The sequence below is a fragment of the Oncorhynchus mykiss genome, chromosome 16, assembly GCF_057628025.1.
Source record: "Oncorhynchus mykiss isolate SJ-2025 chromosome 16, ASM5762802v1, whole genome shotgun sequence".
NCBI lineage: Eukaryota > Metazoa > Chordata > Actinopteri > Salmoniformes > Salmonidae > Oncorhynchus > Oncorhynchus mykiss.
In genome coordinates, this window is record NC_143037.1 from 53,636,548 (window position 1) to 53,646,889 (window position 10,342).

The window sequence follows — 10,342 nt, forward strand, 5'->3', positions numbered from 1 at the left end:
CCTTGTTCGGGTGGTGTTCGACGTCACCGACCTTCTAGCCATCATTGATCCATTTTTCATTTTCCATTGGTTTTGTCTTATCTTCCTTCACACCTGGTTCCAATCCCATTCATTACATGTGTATTTAACCCTCTGTTTCCCCTCATGTCCTTGTCAGAGATTGTTTGTTGTATGTAGGTGTGTTATTTGTTCTGGTGTGAGACGGGTTTTGCACCCTATTATGTTATTTTTGTATACTTTGGTTTTCGGAGGTTTTTTTTAATGTTTATTAAACAGCTCTGTTTTCACCAAGTTCATTCTCCTGCGCCTGACATCCCTGCCACCAGCACGCACCGCATTACTACAGCTGTACAAAATCGAGCACACATCCATGCAGTTTCCATAGACAAACATTGGCAGTAGAATTGCACGTACTGAAGAGCTCAGTGACACCGTCATAGGATGCCACCTTTCCAACAAGTCAGTTTGTCAAATTACTGCCCTGCTAGAGCTTCCCTGGTCAACTGTCAGTGCTGTTATTGTGAAGTGGAAACGTCTAGGAGCAACAATGGCTCAGCCGCGAAGTGGTAGGCCACACAAGCTCACAGAAAGGGACCGTCGAGCTCTGAAATGCGTAGCGAGTAAAAATCACATGTCCTCGGTTGCAACACTCACTACCGAGTTCAAAACTGCCTCTAGAAGCAACGTCTGCACAAGAACTGATCGTCGAGAGCTTCATGAAATGGGTTTCACTGCCTGAGCATCCGCACACAAGCCTAAGACAACCTTGCGCAATGCCAAGCGTCGGCTGGAGTGGTGTAAAGCTCGCCATCATTGGACTCTAGAGCAGTGGAAACGCGTTCTCTGGAGTGATTAATCACGCTTCACCATCTGGCAGTCCAACAGACGACTTTGGCGAATGACAGAAGAACGCTACCTTCCAGTGACAATGGTCAAGTTTGGTGGATGAGGAATAATGGTCTAGGGCTGTTTTTCATGGTTCAGGCTAGGCTCCTTAGTTCCAGTGAAGGGAAATCTTAATGCTACAGCATACAATGACATTCTAGACAATTCTGTGCTTCCAACTTTGTGGCAACAGTTTGGGGAAGGCCCTTTCCTGTTCCAGCATGACAATGCCCCCGTGCACAATGCGAGGTCCATACAGAAATGATTTGTCGAGATCGGTGTGGAAGAACTTGACTGGCCTGCACAGAGCCCTGACCTCAACCCCATCGAACAGCTTTGGGATGAATTGGAACGCCAACTGCGAGCCAGGCCTAATCGCCCAACGTCAGTATCTGACCTCACAAATGCTTGTGTGGCTGAATGGAAGAAGGTCCCCGCGGCAATGTTCCAACATCTAGTGGACAGCCTTCCCAGAAGAGTGGAGGCTGTTATAGCAGCAAAGGGGGGACGAATTCCGGCGCCGAGGAAGGCTTCGGCCTTGGAGCTGGACTGGACACTGTTCCTGGACTGGGCACCGGCGCAGAGGAAGGCTCCGGCCTTGGAGCGGGACTGGACACCGTGCCTGGACTGGGGAGGCGCACTGGAGGCCTGGTGCGTGGAGCTGGCACAGACTTCACCAGACTGCTGACAGGCTCTTCAGGTCGAATGTTGAGCAGAACACACTTGACCAGCATCTCTCTCATCTCTCTCTCTCCCAACTTCTCCATCGCCTCTCTGACGGTCTCTGGCTCTTCAGGGTGAGTACGGGGAGCTGGCACAGATGGCACCGGACTGATGACCCACTCTTCCACTCCCCCCCCCCCCCCAAAAAAAAAAAAAAAAAAATCTTGGGGTTTCTGTGGCCGCGGTCCCCGGCGTCGTCTCTGTCCTCCCACCTTCCTTGGTGTCTCACATCTGGACATGATTTCCTCCCATGTCCAAAACTCTTTAACCTCCATGGTCCTGCATTGGTGGGATATTCTATCACGGTCGTGTGGAAAGACGGACCAAGGCGCTGCGTGATTTGAGTTCCACATATTTAAAACAATAACCAAACACCGACCGTGAACAAACGTAGTGCTACATGCACTCACTCAAAACAATATCCCACAAAGTAGGAGGGAGAAAGGGCTTCCTAAATATGATCCCCAATTAGAGGCAACGATTACCAGCTGCCTCTAATTGGGAACCATACAAACCAGCCACATAGAAAATAAATGACAAGAACACCCCCCTAGTCACGCTCTGACCTAAACACCATAGAGAACCGAGGGCTCTCTAATCTCAGGAAGAAGCTCCCAACACGAGGAAGAGGATGAGGTAAATGAAACAAAAAGGATCTACTTGAAAGTAATCATCTCTTTTATCTGTGTTCATCAATCTTTTTTTGTGAAAAGTCATGACAGTAGTTTGCTTATCATATTAAATATAATGGTACATGTCAGACAAACTCCAGACCAGCCATTGCATTGACAGCCACTATTGCATTAGCCATCTATCATCCTAGCTTTACTATCAACTGGCTAGCTTATGTGTTTAATTAGACTAGTTACTGACTGACTAGGATTATTGTTATTCATGGTTTTGATGTTATTGCATTTCAGGTGAAGAGGGAGTAATAAGATCACTAGAAAGCAGCATGCTGCCAAACCACCACAAGACCCTAGAGGTATTATAGTCCATGCTTATGAACTATTTTTATTTGAATAGCCCATTTATATCAATGACACTAACAAAATGGTTGGATTGTTCAGCAATGTACAGTAAATACTAAAACGGCTTATGTGGTGAAATGTACATGATGTATTTATTGTCATCTCCCGATCAGGTGATGCTGCATGCTGTGACAAGGGCCTGGAGGGTGACACACATCTGCTTCAAGCTGCATGCCTGAATACTGGGACCTTCAGTAGTACCTTCCCTTTGATTACAGCAAGAGTCTTCTTATCTCTGTCTTGTAGCCATTTAACATGTAGTGTGTGTAACAACTCAAATTCATAGAAACTACTATGAACACAATAACTGACTTATATTCACTTGTCCCTGGCTGCGTTTGGACAGGCACAGTGGCGACCTGTCATTCAGGGCAGGTTGGGCAGAGCCTGTTTGAGCCCCACCTGTTTGACTTTTTGCCTGTTTTGCATGTTATTTTGGCATTAATCCGTGTCACTTATGAGTTTGCAAACAATGTAAAAAAATGTAAAAAATCAATAAAGCTGTATACAAACATGGTTTCTTTTTTGCTTTCTTGAGTAAGGCAGCTCCAAAATGCTGGAGTTTTAGCCTAGCTCAGTGCTTTCTATGGTGGTGGGGCAGCCAGCAGAAAATAGAGGGTTTGGTAATGGCCTCTAGTTATGCCGTGATTGGCTCAGTGTTCAGTCACTCACGAGGACACTCTGTCACTGCAAAATCTACGGGGAGAGCTCGAAAATGCAAGCCCCTTGGGTGCTGCTATAAAATGACATTAGAAGTGCCAATCCAAGAAGGTTCAAGGTTGTTGGCCACACATAAAATGACGTCAAATCACGTTATATCTACAGTATCTTTGATTGGACATGTCAACATCATCCTTTCAAAATCTCAGCTAGCAAGCTATCAGTCACCATCGTGAATCACGTCAACAATCTACCGGCAAATACTTTTACAACCCTTGTCATATGAAGGGAACTGTCGATAGCTGACAACAGGGTGGCAGGTTTATTGATGTTCTGCTCTACAGTTCCATGGCACAACAGAACCGTCCGAAAAGTTGCATAGACTATACAATCAATTAACATGTGTTTTCCCCCACCAAACAGCGGTGTTGGACATGTGCTTCATGCATTTCTGTTTGAAGGTAGCCTTATTATGTGTTTCAAGTTCATGTCTGTAACTTCATTCTCACTCTCTTTGACCCCTAAGCCCTCACCTCCCATTGGCCCAGGGCATCTGGCAAAACCCTCTAATCAGTCTCTGACAGGGAGTTACTCCAGGAGTAGACAGGTTTATGGTGTATAGGGCTTCATCACTCTGCATATGCGTGGAGTATTAACTATCTACAGTGCATTTTGAAACTATTCAGACCCCTTGACTTTTTCCCCACGTTATGTTACAGCCTTTTTCTAAAATTGATTCAATACATTGTTTTCCTCAATCTACACACAATACCTCATTATGACAAAGTAAAAACAGGTTTTTATACATTTTTGCAAAAAAAAAGACAAATAAAAAACAGAACTACCTTATTTACACAAGTATTCAGTCCCGTTGCTACTTGACTCGAAATTGAGCTCAGGTGCATCCGGATCCTTTGATCATCCTTGAGATGTTTCTACAACTCGACCACAGTCCACCTGTGGTAAATGCAATTGATTGGACATGATTTGGAAAGGCACAAACTTGCCTATATAAGGTCCCACAGTTGACAGTGCACGTCAGAGCAAAAACCAAGCCATGATATTGAAGGAATTGTCCATAGAGCGCCGAGACAGGATTGTTTCAGGGCACAGATCTGGGGAAAGGTACCAACAAATGTCTGCAGCGTTGAAGGCCTCCATCATTCTTAAATGGAAGAAGTTTGGAACCCCCGAGACTCTTCCTAGAGCTGGCCGCCCAGCCAAACTGAGCAATCCGGGGAGAAGGGCCTTGGTCAGGGAGGTGACAGAGAGCTACAGAGATCCTCTGTGGAGATGGGAGAACCTTCCAGAAGGACAACCATCTCTGCAGCACTACACCAAACAGGCCTTTATGGTAGAGTGGCCAGACAGAAGCCCCTCCTCAGTAAAAGGCACATGACAGCCTGCTTGGAGTTTGAACTCTTTGGACTAAATTCCAAGCGTCACATCTGGAGGAAACCTGGCACCATCGCTATGGTGAAGCATAGTGGTGGCAGCATTTTTGTTCCAGAACTTCACTAACACCTCAACTAATTGTGGTCTAAATTGAACAAAAACCTGCATACAGTTCAGTCCCCTGGGACAGAAATCACCCACGTCTGTATTATTGAATGAGCTGCCCAAGTTACAAGTTTAGCGACAATTCTGCATGATAGAAATAGATCCACACGTTATTCTCTATCTAACCTTGTGAATAAACTCCAACAACAATATGATTTTCCTGGTGAGGTTCCCAAGTTCTTCAGATCTGTCTGGGTGTTAGCGATGTACTTCAACCTGAGGGAAAGAGCAGAGCGGGGGAAGAAATGAACCTCACTGTTCAAATTTCAGTGCTGGTTCAAGTTGCTGAGAACCCCGACTACCTTTAAAGTGCCATCATTTTGCAAACAGTTTTACATATTCTTAAGTTTTGCTTTTACCTTTTTCTTTTTACATTTTTCAGTCACCAGTTAGCCAATAAACAGTTTGTGAAACGTACAGTAGTTATTCAAGTGTTCAAAAGTCAGTGACAAGATGTGTGCCACCCTCCAGGCCCTTGTCACAGTATGCAGTGGCCTGAAAGGGAGAAATACATCATAAATACATCATCATGTACGTTTCACCACCAAAGCCATGTTAGCATTTACTGCACGTTGCTGAACAATCCAACCATTTTGTTGCTGTCATTGATATAAATTGGCAATATGTTACAATATCCAGTTCATAAGCATTTACTATAATATCTCTAGGGTCTGGATGTCGATTATGGCAGCCCCCCGCACCTCTCTGATTCAGAGGGGTTGGGTTAAATGCGGAAGACACATTTCAGTTGAATGCATTCGGTTATACAACTGACTAGATATCCCCCTTTCCTTTCGGTGGTTTGGCAGCATGCTGCTTTCTAGTGATCTTACTCCCTCTTCACCTGAAATGCAATAACAATGAAAACATGATTAAAAATCATCCTGGTCATTCATAACTTGCTCAACTAAACACTGCAAATGTGCACATCAGTCAAATGATACCCAACCAGCCTAATAGTCTACTTACAGTGAAATTGGGAGGGGCATTTTTCTTGCCAACTTTTTCAGTCACCCATTAATCAATAAACAGGCAGTGGAGTGAAGTAGTTTGACAAGTGCTCAAAAGTCAGTAACAAGTCTTTAAAATATTGCTTCAAATATACAGTATATAATTGTATTTTCTACAAACCTAGCTAACATTAGCTACACTGCAGCGATGGTGGTGAGAGTTAGCTAGTTAGTTAGTTAGCTAGCTAGTTAGTTAGTTAGTTCATTAGTTAGCTAGTTAGTTAGCTAGCTTTCCCCCAGCAGTTTCAATTTAGCTATCTAACTAGCTAATGGCATTTATAATTAACCATCATTTATGGTTAACTAGCAAATGTATTCATTTTCCCCTCGCATCTAAAGCTGCCTGATAAAGCTATCCAGTTGAGTGAGAGTAAAGCTAGAATGAATGTCATCTAGCTAACGCAATAGGCTGTCAATGAAATGGCTGGCCTGAAGTTCGTGTGAAATGTATGTACCATTATATTTAACATGATAAGCAAACTACTATCATGCCTTTTAACACAAACACAAAAAAAATCATAAACACAGATAAAAGAGACGATTACTTTCAAGTAGATCCTTTTTGTTTAATTTACTTAATCCTCTCTTGCTCATGTTGGGAGCTACTTCCTGAGATTTATACGCTGGAACAATCCAGCCAATGGTTAGGCGATTGTGGTTTTGGCAGAGGGAACTGATTGCCTAGTAAAAGGTCCTGCCCCCAGACCGCAAATTACATTTTCACTTGCAAATTTCATTTGCATCTCTCTGCAAATTTACAAAACGTTTTACAAGTTTACGAATCTCTTGGTAACGTGACAACAGTGACAGAACTCTGAGCGTGCACAGATTTCAAATCTGCAAATTTATTTTTGATTCACTCGCAAATCTTATTGAATGTAAGTTTGCGACCGTTGTTAAATCTTTCACACATCATGATACAAGCTTGCAAAATTCAATTACACATTTGTGAATTGTACTTGCAACCACTAATGTCAATGTGCGACCACAAAATTCTAAATACTAACTCACATGTGTTCTGTCATCATTATAACCACATAAAGGTTGTCAACTGAATTAATAAGGAATTGATTTAGCGTTTGAATTGGAGCGTTTTCCAAAACAGCAGTGTCCACTTGTGAACTGTTTTTCTCAACTCCATATTCAATTTCCTACTCTGTTTTCCTCAACTTCATGTTCTATTTTTCTGCTGTCAATGCATCCAATGATTGTCACACAACTTCCCTCACAGTGTCAAAGGATTTAGAGAGTTATTTGCCTTCAATACCTGTCACATTGAATTTAGTGGCTAGTGTACTGGTGGAGCCTCTGGGCTTACGAACATGATTTGTCTCTGTCTGTCAATTTAATTTGACATACACACACACACACACTAGTGACCACTGTGTGAAGATGAAATATAGAGACAGTTTGGGGGAAAATATTAACAATGACATCTGATCTTTACTGATCCACAAAGATGGTTTAACATGGTTATGTGTAGGATTAAATAAACAATTTGATTCATTATTACAGCCATGACTCATCAAAAAAAGGGTGACACCAAATTCATTAAAATAATAGGCAGAAGTGGATTTTCACAACATTAAATGTGAAAAGTTGCATTAAATGTGGCTGTAACCACTTAAGATGGGCTGTTCATATTCTAACTGCTCATATTCTTATTTTGTCATGGAGAGACACACTATCTATAACCTAATGGCCACAAGTACCAAATGTCCAACATAATTCTTTCCCAGTTGCCACTGTACTGTCATCTTCAGGTTGCTGTTCATTAATTCCATTTCGGAATCGATTACTTGCCTTGTAACAGATTTGCAGTCCAATGTAGTTTTTTCCCTATCTTTCCAAGCTGGAGGGAGAGAAGTAGAGAGGAGAGACAGTGGGTCATTCAGCCGTGAGCAACAATGTCCTTTTGCAAGGAAAAGTGTTTGTGCAGGGAGAATCAACGTGACGTCGCTCGACGCAGGGGCATGACCTTCCACCCTGAACTGCCTCAATGCATCATGGTCATTATTTGGATGCCTAGAGTGGACTTCATCTCAGGGCAAATTGGAAGCAGATGACTTTAGATTAAAATGCCATTGGAATAGATCAGCTGTAAAACATTTGGTTTACTGTGACTGTGTTTTACAGTGTATATTTGGACATTGGTTTGTCATTATGTGACTCAGGCTACTGGTCATCACCAACTGAACAGGTCAATATGCACTGAACAAGCTAACTTGGTCAGTTGCTGTAAATAGATAGTGATAGGAAGGATAAAGCAGGCCATGTTTTAGTTATGCGCCTGTCTGTGACGGACATGCGTTTGGCCAAGCCAGGAGCGATTTATCAACCATCAGTCTCCCGTTTAATCCTGATGTCAGCTCATTACTATATTTTTTCGGCATCATTGTCTTGTCATGAAACATCCATTATTCAACATGAAATATCAATTTCCATGTGTAATCTTCAATGGCCGCCCCCTGTACACATTTCCAACTTTCCCTTCACACTTAGGTGTCATTACACACCACTCGGAGGTTAGCAGCACCACATAACACTTATTACTCATGGTAATGGTGTTGTATGAGAGTAGGGCTGGCCTCTCCTCTCCCTGTTGTCTGTCAGCAGCCTCAATCAATGTGTAATTACCTCAGAGCCGTGTCATATATAACACACCAAGCTCTCCCAAGGTTATCCTTAATTGTGTTATTTATAAATATGAAATGCTTGTAAAGCCTCTGCCACAATGAATTACAATAGCCGGGTGATGAACATGATATATTTCCAATTTACTCTGAAAACCACGGACTGGTCGATGCGCTAAAAGCTTTTGTGACATTGCTTACTAAAACTTTGTGAACATATTAGTAAATCAGAGGAAGTAGAGCAGCTCATACATCAATCTCCATTTGGCTCACTGAGGATGGGTTACGTATTAGCTTCTTAATTACATGACAGGAGGATGCTCCCCTTAGCTTTACGCTAGCTCTAAAGACAACCTTTATCTGGTGTTCAGTATCCATTCACAGACTGGTTATCATACGTCATTTCATGACTCGTGTATCATGTTTGTCAGAGAAGTGGAAAGAACACATTTACAGTGTTCAGACCCTTTGATTTTTCCACATTTTGTTACCTTACAGCCTTATTCTAAAATGGATTAAATTACTGAAATATCACATTTACATAAGTATTCAGACCCTTTACTCAGTACTTTGTTGAAGCACCTTTGGCAGAGATTACAGCCTCAAGTCTTCTTGGGTATGACAGTACAAACTTGGCACACCTGTATTTGGGGAGTTTCTCCCATTCTTTTCTGCAGATCCTCTCAAGCGCTGTCAGGTTGGATGGGGAGTGTCGATGCACAGCTATTTTCAGGTCTCTCCAAAGATGTTTGAGTAGGGTTTAAGTCTGGGCTCTGGCTGGGCCACTCAAGGACATTCAGAGACTTGTCCTGAAGCCACTCCTGCATTGTCTTGGTTGTGTGCTTAAGGTCGTTGTGTTGTAGGAAGGTGAACCTTCACACCAGTGTGAGGTCCTGAGCTCTCTGGAGCAGGTTCTCATCAAGTATCTCTCTGTACTTTGCTCCATTCACTTTTCCCTTGATCCTAACTAGTCTCTCAGTCCCTGTCACTGGCAAACATCCCCACAGCATGATGCTGAAACCACCATGCTTCACTGTAGGGATGGTGCCAGGTTTCCTCCATATGTGACGCTTGGCATTCAGGCCAAAGAGTTTCACCAGATCAGAGAATCTTGTTTCTCATGGTCTGAGAGTCCTTTAGATGCCTTTTGGCAAACTCGAAGCTGGCTGTCAATGGGCTTTTACTGAGGAGTGGCTTCCGTCTGGCCACTCTACCCTAAAGGCCTGATTGGTGTAGTGCTGCAGAGATGGTTGTCCTTCTGGAAGGTTCTCCCATCTCGACAGAGGAACTCTGACCATCGGGTTCTTGGTCACCTCCTTGACAGGCGGCCAGCTCTGGGAAGTCTTGGCGGTTCCAAACGTTTTCCATTTAGGAATGATGGAGGCCACTGTGTTCTTGGGGACCTTCAATGCTGCAGAAATGTTTTGGTACCCTTCCCCAGATCTGTGCCTCGACACAATCCTGTCTCAGAGCTCTCCGGACAATTCCTTCGACCTCATGGCTTGGTTTCTGCTTGGACATGCACTGTCAACTGTGGAACCTTATATAGACAGGTGTGTGCCTCTCCAAATCATGTCCAATCAATTGAATTTATGACAGGTGGACTCCAATCAAGTTGTAGAAACATGTCAGGGATGATCAATGAAAACAGGAGCACCTGAGCTCAATTTCGAGTCTCATTGCAAAAGGTCTGAAAAGTTAGGTAAAGTAAGTTTTTTTTTTAAATATATTTGCAGAAAATTTCTAAAAACCTGTTTTCGCTTTGTCATTATGGGATATTGTGTGTAATACATGTTTTAATGAGACTGTAACGTAACAACATGGAAAAGAGGAAAGGGCG

The 10,342-nt window shown here is 43.0% G+C and overlaps 1 long non-coding RNA gene across 1 annotated transcript; it reads left to right on the top strand.

The window, feature by feature from the left end:
* Window positions 1-2,157: 2,157 nt before the first annotated feature.
* On the top strand, window positions 2,158-3,137 carry LOC110492909 (uncharacterized). The gene is made up of 3 exons (XR_002469095.3): window positions 2,158-2,244; window positions 2,529-2,593; window positions 2,753-3,137. It is a non-coding gene; the product is annotated as an uncharacterized LOC110492909 (long non-coding RNA).
* The last annotated feature ends 7,205 nt before the right edge of the window (window positions 3,138-10,342 follow it).